The 16,916-nt window shown below is 42.7% G+C and overlaps 1 protein-coding gene across 1 annotated transcript in view; it reads left to right on the plus strand.

The window, feature by feature from the left end:
• DNAH11 (dynein axonemal heavy chain 11) overlaps nucleotides 1-16,916 on the plus strand; it is a 3,007,685-nt gene that overhangs the window by 2,413,728 nt on the left and 577,041 nt on the right. The window lies entirely within an intron of this gene.

Genomic DNA, 16,916 nt, shown 5'->3' on the forward strand with positions numbered 1-16,916 from the left:
GGTAACTTTTGTTTTCGAGTTGTTTAGTTACGTGTTACCATAAATACATATGTTTTCCTACGGATACATTGTATGTAAATTTCCTTTGAAATCACAATAACTTGCCATACGTCCTCATCTTCCTAACTATATTTACTTGGCAACACTTTGTATCAACATTTTTCGAATGCTGGCTGATGGAATAAAAAATAGCAGCACCTTTACAGTGACTGATGGCAGAAGTTCATGTTGGATCGGAATCATTTGACTGAACATCATGAAAAGTGATACTTAACACAGCCTTGCCACAAACTGATTAGCTAATTTAATGACAATTAAACACCCCTGGACGACAGTGTCGTATATTCAAGCTGTCATTATTTGTTGGCTTGAGCCCAGAGATTCATCCGATTAAACACAAGTTTCAAATATTACTTTTCTAGCTTCCAATTGCTCCATCAGTATTATTTATGAATATTTCTAATTGGTTCGATGTCAAAACTCGTCTAAAACGTTGATTGCTACCATATTTGTCAAACGAAAAATATTATATGTTTATATACTATTTGGTCTCTCATTACTCATTGTGACAAGGTAGACTGTGGACGGATTCACAAAGGTAAATTCTCAAGGTGGGATCCAGTCATGCACCTAGGTGTAAATCTCCACCTTTAAGCTAGTAACTGTTTCCAGGAGTAGATATGAACATAGGTGTAGTAACCTCAAAGGAGGGCGGTGAGGTCTATTTTATGTACCTTATCACTGTAAAGTTACTATTAGTAACTTTCTGTCTGTCTGTAGGGACCTCCACCCTCAAGGGCACAGAGATGAATGTATGGGGTGAATGTATGACATTGTTCTGCATTCTGTCCATCAATTGTTCTTTTTGCATGTCACCCCGAGTGGGACGAGTATGCCCAGACGTGGGTCCCGTGCTCTCCATGCCACTGGAGTCAAGCTATCCTGGCTGATGAAGGCTGAAAGCCCGAAACTGGTCCTAGAATGCTTGTTTCCAGTCCAGGGAGGACCTGGCCTGGCAGTTTGGGTTGGACTGTTCCCATTGGGGCACAAGGTCAAGACTGATGTGCATATGGCTGGGTCCAAACTGGAATAGCATGGTGAGCAAAAAAACGATGAAATTAGGCCCAAATCTCTGTACTGGGGTGAATGTATGACATTGTTCTGCATTCTGTCTTTCAAATGTTCTTTTTGCATTTCTTTGAGCTTGAGCAGTACGCCTGGCCATGGAGCTTTGGCATCCTTTGTGAATGAGGCTGCACCATGCTGGACAGATTCAGTGTTAGCTATTCCCAGGTAGCGGTGTTCATCTCGACGGACTTCAGGGAGGGCCTTCACTGTGACCATTTCATTGTGTACTTGAACTGCTTCTTTTGTCTTCCATGGGAGTGCTTTTGCTGAGTGAGTTCTCCATTGAAGAGCTGTTTGGGGATGCGCTCATCTGAGATTCTGACAAGCTGCCTAGCCCATCTGGTCTGGGCATTCATCAGCAGTGTCGGAATTGACGGTAGACTGGCTCTGGAAAGGACTTCAGTATCCGGCACTTTACTTTAGCCTGCTATACGATTCTCAGAAGCTTGCGCAGACAGGATATGTGGAAGGCATTTAGCCATCGTGCATGACTCCGGTAGACAGTCCACGTCTTGCAAGCGTACAGCAGAAATGGTAGCATCGCTGCTCAGTAGACGTTCTGCTTAGGTGGTAGGTTGATCCCTTGACATTGTCAAACATTGGAGCGCAATCTGAAGAAGGTAGAGCTGGCTTTCACAATTCTGCAGCTTAATTTAGCATCAATTGGCACTGCTCGAGAAAGGGTACTGCTGCCCAGGTACATGGCGTGGTCCACTGCCTGCAATCTCTGTCCATTTACAGTGGTGGATGGTTCTAGTTACTGAGTGTGGGGAGCTGGTTGGCACATGACCTCAATCTTCTTGATGTTGATGGTGAGACTAGAGTTCCTGCACGCAGATGAAAATTTATCAATACTGGCATGCATTTGTGGCTCTGTACTAGCATTCAGAGCACAATAATGAGCGAAGAGAAAGTCTCACAGCCCTGTTTCCTTCACCCAGGTAATGGCACACATCCCTTCCCAGTCACCAATGGCATCAATCAAGGGTGTGTTCCAGCACACATGCTATTCAGCATGACATTCTGTGCCACTCTGACCAATACCTTCCAGCACTGCACTGAAGGAGTATGCCTGAAGTACAGAACTGATGGGCAAATAAAATATATATATCGTTTCGCGACCGCGAATATATATATATATATCACTGAAAAAACCATAGGTTTCACACATGTTATAGTTAGCTGGACATTTTACTGATAAAAAACCTATGAAATTCCCCCGTTATAGTTAGTGCAGGCAACTATAACTCACGCGACCGCAATCCTCTGCTGATGACATATGTGTCTTTATGAAAAAAAAAAAATTGTAATATATGTATAGCTAAAATTTAATGGAAGAAGACATGGGCAAATAAGTGTCTAAATACAGTATTAGCATAAGCAGAGGATTGCGGTCGCGTGAGTTATAGTTGCCTGCACTAACTATAACGGGGGAATTTCATAGGTTTTTTATCAGTAAAATGTCCAGCTAACTATAACATGTGTGAAACCTATGGTTTTTTCAGTGAATTTGCAAGGTTTTTTAAATGCTAATTCCTAACTATAACGTGTGTGAAACCTATGTTTTTTTCAGTGAATTTGTACATTTTTTTAAATGCTAAGTTACTTTACGCCATTCGTGGCGTGCGCGCCCACTTAACGCAGTTCGTTCCGTGCACGCACGGTGCGCTTCGCGCACCGTGCGCGCAAAGTGAGCACGCGGTGCGCTTTGCGCACCGCGCGCTCACTTTACGCAGTTAGTGCCGTGCACGCACGGTGGGCACGCGGTGCGCTACGCGCACCGCGTACCCACGTTACGCTGGATGGGCCATGTACGCACGATGCGCTTCGCGCACCGTACGCACATGGAGGGAATATTATGCGCTAAGTTGTGCAAGGTAAACTTTTACATTTTCAATAGTTATATATGCCATGCACAAATGGTGCACTTCGGGCACAATTTGCACACGGGGTGGGGAAAGTTTGGTAAATTTTTTTTTTAAAAATAATTTTTATATTATGCGCTTCGTTGTGCAAGGTAAACTTTTACATTTTCATTATTTACATATGCCATGCACAAATGGTGCCGTTCGGGCAAAATTTGCACACGGGGTGGGGAGAGTATGGTTAATTTTTTTTTTAAAATAATTTTTACCGTACGGTAAGCGTAATCGGCGATTTAAAAAAAAAAAAAAAACTTTTTGGCCTTTGGGGGTTCTTTGGCCACACCCTCATCAAATCTAGGTGGTTAGGAGCTGTTTAAACAGCCCCTTTACATGTTTTTTGCCTTTGTTTTTCCTCCCCCCCTCAGAGTGCGAGAGAGAAAATGGCGGCCGCCGCTTCCTGCTTTCTCAGATATATATATTGATTTAAATGCTATTTTCTCAGGAACTACTAAACAGATTTACACCAGACCTACAAAAGGCACTTCCTTGACCTGAGGACTACCTCTCTGCCAAATTTCAAGTAACTCTGTTCAGCCGTTCGGGCTGTAGCTGTGTCTAAAGGTCCTATGGAAAAATGCATGGGAAAAACGCGTTTTGGGACCCCCCTTTTTTCTCAGCCCCCGCTTGATGAATCCCCCCGAGACTTTCAGGGTAGGAGCGGATCGTAGCGCCCCATTAGTTTTGAAAATTTCGCGAGGATTCGTCGACCGGCGCCAAAGTTATTCCAAATAGAATGTTGCGGTTTTCCTATGGAAAAGGGGTCCTAACTATAACTACCTACTGGCGATCGCCAGTAGGTAATATATATATATATATATATATTCACTGAAAAAACCATGGGTTTCACACACGTTATAGTTAGGAATTAGCATTTAAAAAACCTTAGAAATTCAGTGAAAAAACCATAGGTTTCACACACGTTATAGTTAGGAATTAGCATTTAAAAAACCTTAGAAATTCAGTGAAAAAACCATAGGTTTCACACATGTTATAGTTAGCTGGACATTTTACTCGTAAAAAACCAATGAAATTCCCCCGTTATAGTTAGTTCAGCTAACTATAACTCGCGCGCCCGCAATGCACTGCTGATGACGTCACATATTACATCACTCATGACATGGTCAGTGACATCACTCATGACATCACTGATGACATCTCAAATGACATCACTGATGACCTCACTGATGACATCATCCAGTGAATGTGTGTTTTTCTGAAAATTAAATATGTTTTATATATGTATATCTCAAGGTCGATGGAAGAATAAATGGGTATATTACTGTCTAAATGGATGATTTCTTTTTGAAAAATTGATTGTGTAACTGACTGATTAAGTGTATCATAGTGAATACATGGCTTAGTGAGTAAAGTTTAAATATATAAATATCTGTATCATTTTTTCACTTTGTGTATAAGTGGCTGCATGGGTTGGTGAGTAGCTACATGGGTGTCTATATAGGTTATTAGTTGGTTTTTTGAGTATCAGTATGAGTGTCTGCATGGTTTGGTGGGGGGTATTACGTAGTGCATAGGTGCATGAATGCGTGACTCACTGTTTGTATGTGTTGAACAGAGCATGTGTGCAGGACTGCATGGGTGGATGTGTGTGTGTATGGGTGTGTTAGTGAGTGAATGACTGTCTCAATAGTGTCTTTATGAGTAAGTACATATGTTTAAAACTAGTATATGTGACTATTGGTTTATATATGTGAGTATATGTGAGAGTGAGAGATTGAAAGAGTTCCTGTATGAATAAGTATGTATTTCTATAAGTGATTGTTTAAAAGACTAAGTATGTGTAAGTTTCCGTAGAAGTAAGTGTGGTGGTGTGTGTATAACTGTATATGCAAGTAAATGTATGTTTGATTCTTTATTAGCATGAGTGACTATGTGTGTGAGTAGCTCTATGGATGAGTGGCATTGTGTAACAGGATGTATAGGTGTATGAGTACATATGATAAGTGAGTACATGTATGAGTGACTGTATTGGACTGTTGGTGAATGAGTGGATGTGTATGTGGATCTTAGAATTACTGAAGAGGTTGTTGTAACTGTTATTGGTATGTCCATTCTTATGTAAATTTTAGTCTCTATTTTTGAATGTGTGTATCAAAGGTTTTATTAGGGGAAGAGGAAGTCTGCCACTCTATCACAAGGATGATGTCATCAGTGAGGTCATCAGTGATGTCATTTGAGATGTCATCAGTGATGTCATGAGTGATGTCACTGACCATGTCATGAGTGATGTAATATGTGACGTCATCAGCAGTGCATTGCGGGCGCGCGCGCGAGTTATAGTTAGCTGAACTAACTATAACGGGGGAATTTCATTGGTTTTTTACGAGTAAAATGTCCAGCTAACTATAACATGTGTGAAACCTATGGTTTTTTCACTGAATTTCTAAGGTTTTTTAAATGCTAATTCCTAACTATAACGTGTGTGAAACCTATGGTTTTTTCACTGAATTTCTAAGGTTTTTTAAATGCTAATTCCTAACTATAACGTGTGTGAAACCCATGGTTTTTTCAGTGAATTTGCAAGGTTTTTTAAATGCTAATTGTTTTTTTTTTCTTCTATTTTTTTTAACATATTTTTATTTTAATTTTCTTACCTTTTATAAAGACTATGGTTAAATTTTTAAAATTCTTTAATATGTTTATTTTTAATATATTTTTTAAAATAAACATGTAAAATTTATTTGCAGTACATTTTTTTTTTTTTTTTTTTTTTTTTTTTAGTACGCATACCGTAAGCTTACGGTAAGCGTACGGTTTACGCAACACCCGTAATTTATCTACGCTGTTTGCGTATAGTTACGCAATTTGCGTAGCCGCGCGTACTCCGCGTGGGACGCGTACGCGTGTACGCTACACGCGCACGTTACGCGGAAGTGTCGGGTAGTGACTGTTATGCGCAAGCGCGTGTCTTTTTTACGCGCATGCGCACTTTTGCCGTAAGCGTACCGTAAGCGTACGGTAGGTCATGTGATCATGAAACACAACTTTTGATTGGTTGAAACTACTTTCAGTTCTAGAACTCTCCTACACCACACCCATTCCCCTCATTTCTGCTTGTGATCCCTTAGGAGAAGGAGCTGGGTTGTCTTTGTGATACGATGGCAGAACAGCAGAGCTCTTCTGAGAGTGAGGCTAGCACTAGCAGCACTGTTTTGAGGCAGAGAGCGAGCAAACAAAAGCCCTCTTATGTATGGGATTATTTTACTTTTCCTGAAGGCCAGCAAAAGGTGAATGCACCCTTAGTAACTTGCAAGCTGTGTCAGCGTGTACTTTCAAGAGGTAATCCTGACAGGAAGTATTCCTTTGGGAATCATACCATGAAGAGACACCTCAAGGATGTACACAGAAGGACACATGGTCATCTTTTTGGAGGTAACTCTTCAGAAAGACAAGCAAGTACATCCACAGCAGCTCAGCCTGGACCATCATCTGCAGAGCTGACTCCTTCTTCTGCAGGTCAGATGAGCCCTTCATCTGTGGGGGGAGCATCTCCTTTTGCTGGCCCTCTGGAAATGAACCCTCGATTTCGGAGGGTTGATATTCGATGCGCCTTTTGTCAAGATCTAATTTGCCATAGGGAGACCAGTGTTTCCCTAGTGAACAACAAAATAGATCAGCACACTTGTCGCTTTGAATAATTTTCCCATTCTTTCTTTCCTCTGTACCTGCATGAACACAACGGTTCTTTTAAGAGCCAACCTTATCTTTCATCTTTTTTTTACATATGTTTTTAAAAACTTTTTTTTTTTTTTTTTTTTACCGTGCGCGTACCTTTTTTTTTTTTTAAAAAAAACACTAAAAATCAATTATCACATTACAAGGTCTTTGAGAGTACAATTATTATTATTGACTTACCATACCCACTCAAAAAATATTTATTCATTTGTTTTTTTTAAAAATTGTTTTAAAAATGGTTCTCTGCCTGTAATTCCTATTTGCACACAGAGTCATGTTTTCACATTAGTCACAAAACGAAATTTCTTTGCCAATTTGAAAGCACACTTACTGCTCTTTTTTTTTGGCAAGTGAAAATCACTTTTACAGACTGACACATTATGAAACCACTTTTTTGATTTTTTTAAATGCACATGTCCAAACTGCTTTTTCAGACCACCACCATGTGTAACCTGGGTGGCTGCCTACATTCCAGCAAGGGCAACCAGCCTTAGTGATGCTGAATGTATTTGCATTACTGAGTCCAACCTCAAACCCTTAAACTATTCTTTTTTTTTCCAGTACACCTTAATTTATCGTGAAAACATAGTCCATATTATTTTACATGTTCCTCACATTTAAATTTCTCCCAAAACAGAAAATGATAAACGCAACTTCAACAAAAAGAATTTCCATTTCTATTATTCATTTCTTAATTTACCATATACATCTCCTCTCAAACTCTAACCTCACCTTTAAAATTAGTTAGTTGTGAAAGAAATGTGGCACTCAAACAGCAGATTATCAGAGCCAGGATCTCTGTTCTGTTCACCTCTCTCCTCTCAGCAGAACCAGATAATGGCAAACTTTCCCTCTATTTTTCCACACATATACATGTAAGTTTCAAATCTCAGTGCTTCCCCCTTTTTTTCAAATGTAATCACACATTTCTATTGGTTGAAAACCAACCCTTTTCCAAAAGTACCCTGCCCCCAACTTGACTTCTGCCTAGTACCCTTCCCCCAACTTGACTTCTGCCTGCTACCATAGCAACAGCTCATGGAACACTGCTGTGTGGAGTTAGGTCAGAAGTTCGCCACACAATGTTTCAATTCCACAGAGCAAGAGTGCTTGACTTTTCAAACCTAACAGCAAATCCATAGTACTGTTCTTTGGTAACACATTTTTTTGTACCAATACAAAACATGCTTCTATTAATTTACACATACAGCCTAGTTTTTATTCTAGAATGGTATGAAACAGCCAATCAGTTTTTTTTGTTTTGAAAAAAATATGTATGCCTCCATTTCCAAACTGTCTTTCTTTTCATATTGCCATTCTACTGAAAGACACCTCCTGAGTGCATCCAGTTCTCCTTTGAAGATGTTCACAGTGTGGATTGTAGGGCACAGCTATGTCTTCTGGAGTGAAAAGTTTGCAGAGAAAACAGATATGGTGAGAGACCTTGCTTTGCCAAATGTAGACATTAAATGGATTGGTCAGAGAGGGTTAAAGTGGCACCAATTGATGCCATTGGTGAAGTCCTTCATGCAAATCCAACACCCTGACCTCATAATAGTGCACTGTGGTGGCAATGACCTAGGCACTTTGACTGGGGTAGGTCTGGAAATGCTTATGAAGGACACCTTTGCACAACTGTTTTCACTTTTCCCTAAAACTGCCTTTGTGTTTTCCAACATATGCCAAAGGCAAAAATGGAACTGGTCCAATCATTTCTGTCCGCAGATTGACAAAGCAAGAAAGCACGTCAACAAATCTGTTTCTGCTTTCCTCCGTGACTATGGTATGGGTGCCATTTACCACAACAACTTGCGTTATGACATGCAAGACATTTATAGAGGAGATGGTGTGCACTTCAATGATGAAGGGAACAGAGTCTTCCTCTTGAACCTTAGACTCTGCATCGGTACTTACTTGTAGGTACCACTAACAAAATGACTTCATAAACACAACAGCTCTTTTTAGAGCTCCCTAATATCTAAACTCTTAAATCTGCATTTCATTTCTTTTTTAATTTCTTTTTTCTTCCGTACGCTTACCGTAAGCTTACCGTACGCGTACCCCGTGATTTTTTTAAAAATCAATAAATGTTTTCTTTGTACTTTACAGTCCTTCTTTGACCCCCTCACAAATGTAAGGGGGTCTGTAACTCTCCTCCTTGCCCCCTTTTCTTGTTTTCACTCTTTTTTTTTCTGAGTGAAACACACAAAATGGCGGCCGCCGCTTCCTGGTTTCGGCCGATTCGAATGTTTACTAAGATCTAACAGCCAATCAGAATCGCGCTCGCGCACGCCACCGTACGCTTACGGTAAGCGTACGGTAAGCGTACCGTAAGCGGGCTCAGATATATATATTGATTTAAAGGCTATTTTCTCAGAATCTACTGAACAGATTTACACCAAACCTACAAAAGGCACTTCCTTGACCTACGGACTACCTCTCTACCTCTCTGCCAAATGGGAAAAACGCGTTTTGGGACCCCCCTTTTATCTCAGCCCCCGCTTGACGAATCCCCCCGAGACTTTCAGGGTAGGAGCGGAGCGTAGCGCCCCACCTATTTTGAGAAATTCGCGAGGATTCATCGACCGGCGCCAAAGTTATTCAAAATAGAATGTTGCGGATTTCCTATGGAAAAGGGGTCCTAACTATAACTACCTACTGGCGACCGCCAGTAGGTAATATATATATATATATACATATATATACATATATATACATACATACATACATACATACATATATATATATATAATCTTCTGGCGGTCGCCAGTAGATAGTTATAGTTAGGATCGTGTTTCCATAGGAAATCCGCAACATTCTATTTGGAATAACTTTGGCGCCGATTGACGAATCCTCGTGAAATTTTCAAAATAGGTGGGGCGCTCCGCTCCACTCCTTCCCTGAAAGTCTCGGGGGGATTAGTCTAGTGGGGGCTGAGAAAAAGGGGGGGTCCCAAAACGCGTTTTCCCCATGCGTTTTTCCATAGGACCTTTAGTCCAAGCTACAGCCCGAACGGCTGAACAGAATTACTTGAAATTTCGCAGAGAGGTAGTCCTCAGGTCAGGGATGTGCCTTTTGCAGGTCTGGTGTAAATCTGTTCAGTATTTCCTGAGAAAATAGCATTTAAAAGCATATATATATCTATAAGCGCGCACCGTGCGCGTACGGTAAAACTTACCGTACGCGCACGCTGCCGTGCGCGAGCGCGATTCTGATTGGTTGTTAGATCTTAGTAAACATTCAAATCGGTCGAAACCAGGAAGTGTCGGCTGCCATTTTGTCTCTCGCAGTCTGAGGGGGTGAAAAACAAAGGTGGAGAACGTGAAAAGGGGGCAGGGTGGACAGTTCCTGACCCCCTAGCCTTTGTCAGGGGGTTTTTAACCAAGGAGGGACAAGGAGCCAAGTTTATGAGGTCCTGCTCGTAGGCACCAAGGAAGTACTGTATGAGGAAATGAGCAGTTCCTAGGGATAGCTGACTAAGAAGGGGGGACAGGGAAGAACAGGTCTTTCTTCAAAATGCCCTCACACACCCCAAAGGATGTCATGCTTCATCATTTGGGCATTTGCCCCTCGTCAGGCCGGCGCTGCAATGCCTGACGGGCTCCCGAAACCGGGGCTCTTTATCGGGGATCTTTTGAAGAAGCCGTAAGGGTGCGTGTAGGTGTGAGGTAAGTAAAAGGTATAGAGCCGTCCTACTTAATTCAAGTTTTAATTATTGAGGTAGCTCCAGCCTAATTAAAAATATGTGGAAGCCCTGTATAGGAGTAATGTTCCATAAGGGCTAATCAAGAGTGGATGTGGTCAACATGTTTCGTGCCCCTGCTGCCCCAGAAGGGGTCAATGGCACTTCGTCAGGACCAAATTGAAAGTGTGAGGTGAGTGCACTACCGTTTAGCACTAGTTGCTACAAACAGTAGGGGGTATTAATTAGGAACTGGTACTGGGGTATAGAGAGACCCCTCGTGACCTAGTCCCGGCTGACGGGGATAAGACCAGAGCACATTAGTTGCTCCGGTATAGAAGTAGAAGAGCAACTTGCCGATGTCCTACCCTCGCTCTGGGCCCCGAGCGAGGGTAGGACATCGGCAAGTTGCTCGTCTACTTCTATACCGGAGCAACTAATATACCCCAGTACCAGTTCCTAATTAATACCCCCTACCGTTTGTAGCAACTAGTGCTAAACGGTAGTGCACTCACCTCACACTTTCAATTTGGTCGCGCACGGTGAAAAACCTTAAAAAAAAAAACCAAAAAAAAACATAACTTAGCATTTAAAAAAACGTACAAATTCACTGAAAAAACCATAGGTTTCACACACGTTATAGTTAGGAATTAGCATTTAAAAAACCTTGCAAATTCACTTAAAAAAACATAGGTTTCACACATGTTATAGTTAGCAGGCAACTATAACTCACGCGACCGCAATCCTCTGCTGATGACGTCAGATATTACATCACTGATGACATATGTGTCTTTCTGAAAAAAAAATATTTGTAATATATGTATAGCTAAAAATTAATGGAAGAAGACATGGGTAAATAAGTGTCTAAATACAGTGATGTAATATCTGACGTCATCAGCAGAGGATTGCGGTCGCGTGAGTTATAGTTGCCTGCACTAACTATAACTGGGGAATTTCAATGGTTTTTCACGAGTGAAATGTCCAGCTAACTATAACGTGTGAAACCTATGGTTTTTTAAGTGAATATATATATATATACATATATATTCACTTAAAAACCGCCCTGCAAGTAGCACTTTAATCAACTTGCACTTTTCCTTATATGCTGCTCTCTTTTGAGGAAGGACACAATAATTGCACTTTGAACTTTAATGAAAATTGTAACTCTTAAATACGCTGCTTCCTTTGTGGTAGTACAAACAATCCCCGGGCATGTTGCACTTTAATGCATGTGCACTTTGAATTTATCATATTTTTGTAACATATTCCACATCTCAAAAGAATGAGTGAAATGATAAGTGAGAACGAAGAAGAGTAATTACTCATGATACTTAGGGAGAAATGCAGTATATTTGGTGTACGTAACAATGAAGTTGCACTAGAGATCATCGTTGCATTTAGTATTTGGTTTCCCACTTTTTCTTCTTTTAGCAAAAAATAGAAAAATAAAAGTAAAACATACATATACTTTTTCAAGAAAAACAAAAGTTATAATAGGAAAAAGAAAATATAATACATATATGTGTAAAGAAGGAAAAAACTAAAGGAAATGATTAAGGAAAAGTCAATGTATATAGAGTGTATAAGAAATATGTTGTGAACACAATACAATTATTTAGCATGATGTTGTTATCTGCAGATGGTGGAAGACATGAGCCAACACATGAACTTGAATGTATCGCTCTAGTTGTCAATTGAGGGTCAGCAACACTGAGAAGGGACAGAGCATTTAACAGACACAATGCAGAACCCAAAGTGACCCAGTAGAAGGCAATTCGCCATCGGTCTATTCTTAGAGATGGAATGCAGACTGTGTAAATATGCCTTGAAGAATATTGAAATAATTTAATGAACAGAATTGAAAATCTGACCAGGGAAGGAGTTGCCATTTGTTAACCGTGTGGTGTTCAAGAGGAGATGGCCCAAGGGAGACATATACATATAAATATATATATATATATATATATATATATATTCACTTAAAAACCCAAAGATTACAGGAATGTTATAGTTAGGAAATAGAATTACAAAAACATAGAAATTCACTGAAAAATCCCAAAGGTTATAGTTAGGCTCAGATTTCACTTGTACAAAACCATAGAAATTCAGATGTTATAGTTACCTAAGCTAACCTAGGGAGTCAGGGTATTTGCACCCTTCCTTCTTCTCTTCACCTTGAAAGCCTTTTTGTTTGTTATGCTTTTATCTATTACCTGTGGTCATATATGTCTTAACAATGATCTGTTTAATCTACCGTCCTCCCTCTCTTACAGGTAGCACCAGACCATGACAGGTATTCTAGCAAAATGATTTTTTCACATTACTTATTGTGACTAGGAGACCAATATTCTGTATAGTCCCCCCCCCTTTTTTGTAGATAGTTTTAAAGGTCCTGACGAATCGCGAGCGCACGAGCTCTGAGCGAGAAACATGTTGACCACCAATCTCATGCACTCTAATTAGAGACATTACACTCTACCGAGTGCCACACACACCTTTTAATCAGGGAAGGAGACCTTTAGAATAAAATTGAATTCCCACACTGGTACTCTCGACCCTGTTTTAAATCACTTTTTCGTATCTACAATAATCAGGCCCCCACACCCGCACTTCACCAAACGGCTGTTGGATTAAAAGAACTCCGATAAAGTGCCCCTTTTAGGGATCCCGTTGGGCATTGCACCGCCGGCCCGACGAGGAGCAGCCCAGATGATGAAGCATGACACCTGAAAGGGTGTGTGAGGGCATTAATATCCAACAAAAGGATTACCCACTTTACACATAGCGTACATGTAGTCCTATTAGGCTCTCTTACCGATTCACCTCCACTCTTCTCTTTCCATTGAGGAACAACTGGTAACATTCTTCTTGAGAGTCTCACTGTTGGGGCACTTTACCAGTCTGGACCTCCCACTCCCTTGAGTGGAAAACGCCCCCCTTTATCCCTCTTATTTGAAACCTATGTCATTTGAGATGTCATTTGAGATGTCATGAGTGATGTCATGAGTGATGTCACTGACCATGTCATATGTGATGTAATATGTGACATCATCAGCAGTGCATTGCGGGCGCGCGAGTTATAGTTAGCTGAACTAACTATAACGGCAAATTTCAATGTTTTTGTAAGAGTGAAAAGTCCAGCTAACTATAACGCCCACGAAACCTATGTTTTTTTCAGTGAATTTCAAAGATTTTTTAAATGCTAATTTCTAACTATGCCTACAGAGATAGGACATGTGAAGAAAGAAGAACAAGCATTTACAATGCAATGGTCTCGGCATTGGTAAAGTTAGAGCTATTGGCATTGCTCATGACATTATTGTTTATGTTTTTGTTTTTCAAACATTTAAAGAAACGGCATTGTCATGAGCAATGCCAATAGCTCTAACTTTACCAATGCCGAGACCGTTGCATCGTAAATGCTTGTTTATTCTTCTAATGTTGTTAAAAAGAGTGTGTTTGGGCAGATATACATTTTTGTCAGTAAAGCCAACCCCCAACCACTGAAGTTTTCTTAAATCCTGAGTTTGTGCTACTCCAGACCAAATCCTCTTAAAATATACTGCCCACCAGTATGGATGGAATGTGATTCCTACACTTTGTAATCCTCGTCGGCTTATGCAACATTCCCTATACAATTATTTACATACGTATATGATTCATTGTCTCTGTATAATGTGTGCGTGATGTAAAGTACTGTGAGTCTGTACACTGATATAAGTAGTGCTATACAACAAAAGTAATGCATATGAGAGGGAGCCAAATTTCGGGGGGGGGGCTGAAAAAGATTTCGGGGGGGGGGGCCTAAGTCTTCCAGCCATAGGCAGAGTGGCTGTAAGAAGGGGCGAAAACGCAACAAAAGCCTCATTAACGAGTCTTTTAAAGACCTGTGAAGTACCCGGGTCCGTCTGCAATTAGACGGACGCCAGCCCGCGAGGCTGTCTCAGCCGGGCTGACACACATGACGGGGTGGGGGGGGGGCTGAAGCCCGGTGAGCCCAATGGGTGTTGTGCGCCTGCTATGAACACAGAAGTGTCGGACAGCGTGTGGCAATCCACGGAAGGCCAAATGTCTAAACGAACAATCACGTCCGCCAAGCCCACTCTCAAAAGCAAAGGTAGTCTCGGTAGGGATCGAAAGTATTTACACAAGGCTCCCGTTTATGAGCGTCTCTCACGAGCTGCAAAATGTTATACATAAAACAAGTTATACAGTGGAACGAAATCACTGAAGAGTAAAGTAAAATAAACACTCTCTCACAAGGGATTTCTGATATCAGTCTTCCCCCCTCCCTGTGCCCTCCCGTACCCAGCAGTGTCTCTCAGATCTACCCATTCCTCTCCAACGTGCAGTGTACCACTCACTCCCAGCTCTCTCCTCTCTCTGCCTTCATTCTCCCCTCCCGTACCCTGCAGTCTCTGTCGCCGGTCTCCAGTCGCCTCCTCCCCGCAGCGCCCCGCCCTCCCGTCAGCCGGTTGGTGGAGGAGGCGGGCCCGGCATGTTCGAGGGATGATGCTGGGCTCCGGACAGCAGCAGGTTCCCGCTGCATCACCTGGTCTGGAGGAACCGACCCCTGGAGCTGGAGAAAGAGCTCAGCGCGTGGCAGGTGGGTGAGCGTGAGGGGAGGGCGGGGCGCGGCCATAAGGCATGTGTGTGTGGGGGGGGGTGGGGTGGAGACGGAGAAATACTTGGGAGGGTGAGTGAAAGCAAATCTGGAGCCGCAGCCTGGGCTGGGGATGGGGGGGGCGCTGCGTCTCTCCTCCCCTTGTTCCCGATGGGGGGGGTTGGGGACCTCACACACCGGGATGCCGAATCCTTTCGGAGGCTTGCACCCACCTTGTACAACGGGAGTAAAACCTACAGGAACAAATAAATACAAAAAATGCTACTTTGTAACCAGCCTCAGCTTGAATGTAAAAAGTTTCTTGGAGTCTCCACTAACTTTTTCCTCGGTCACGTCCTGGGCCCCTGTGACGCTTAGAAGGAGGAGTTTAGCGCGGTTTGCGGGGAGGGGCGCCGCTGGGGCTGGGAAAGCAGGGAATGCTCCGAGTGGGTGTTGGGGGTGGTTTGTCCGGAGTAGGTGCTCCAAGTGCCCGATGAATGGCGGCTGTGTTGTTTGGAGCTGGAGTTAGGAGACTGTGGTACGGTCTGGTCCGGTGTGACCAAAACCGGCGGCGCGCGGTTTGAAGAGGCCTCTGGTGGATCGTCCCACAGCCTGCAACCCAGGAGATTAGTTTAAACTAGTCCCGGGGGAGGCCAGAACAAGCACACCGCTGCCTTTCTCCGAGGCAGGCAGAGCAGAAATGCCTCGGAGAAACGCAGCGTCGTTTTCGGATTTGGGGGCGTGTTTTGCTGTTGTCTCCTCCCTGAGACTTCTCGCAAAAAACACGCCCCCCGATCCGAAAAGGACGGGGCATAATCGGAGTGACTGGACCTCTTCTCCAGTGGCTGGCCAGCATTTAAGAGGCCAGCCAATGGAGAACAGGAGAGAAGAGGGGCGGGTGCAAGCCCCTCTTCTTAAAGTCATTAAATCTCGCGAGCGAGACTGCGCAAGCGCAGCCATCGCTAGCCGAGACCTAAAAAACGCACAGAAAGAAAAAAAAGAAATGCAGAAAGAAGCAACAGAAGTCCTCAAAGACGAAGAAATGTGCAGGAAGAAGGATAACGTGCAGAAAGAACAAACAGAAGAGCAGAAAGAAGCCTTGTTGCAAAATTATCCTGTAACCACAACTTTTTCAGATGGATACTGGTGGTAACTGATTCTGACTAACCAGTCCATGATTTGAGTACTGCAAGGAGATTGCCTGGGTGAATTTATAAGTGGTTGGGTTTTGGTACAGTTTTAAAAAAAAATTCAGATGGGTACTGGTGGTAACTGACTCTGACTAACCAACCCTAGAGCCAGTGCTATGTCAAAAGACACTCAGATTACAGTGAAAACACCTACATACAGTAGGGAACACTATGCGATGGGGTCCCCCTGTGATTAGCATGACCTCCTCTGTAAGCCCCTAGTATATAATGGGGCAGGGGATTAAAACTACCTCTTAAAATGTGCCACAGGGCGTGTTTGCAAACGTCACCTCAGGCCCAGTCGCCTCCCTTCCTCACTGTGTAAACACGCCCTGTGACCGTTTTAAGTTGGGGGATTAAGTCCCCTTGAATCCTGAGAGTCCCTAGGGTCCAACTAGCCCACTAGGTACCTCCAGTAAGCGCCACAAAGCTGCGTTGCAGAGAGGTGTAAAAAGTGGCACGGCCTGGACCACCTCTCTGCAACGCAGCTCAGTGGCGCTTACTGGAAGCACCTGGTAGGCTAGTTAGCCTTAGCCCCCAGGGGCCCTCAGGATTGAAGGGAAATTATTTCCCCAACTTAAAACGCGTCATAGGGCGTGTTTGCACACGTCACCTCAGGCCCCGTCTCCTCCCTTCCCCACTGTGTAAACATCCCCTGTGGCCGTTTTTTAAGTTGGGAGATTAAGTCCCCTTGA

Source organism: Triturus cristatus, chromosome 10 (assembly GCF_964204655.1).
Source record: "Triturus cristatus chromosome 10, aTriCri1.1, whole genome shotgun sequence".
Classification (NCBI taxonomy): Eukaryota; Metazoa; Chordata; class Amphibia; order Caudata; family Salamandridae; genus Triturus; species Triturus cristatus.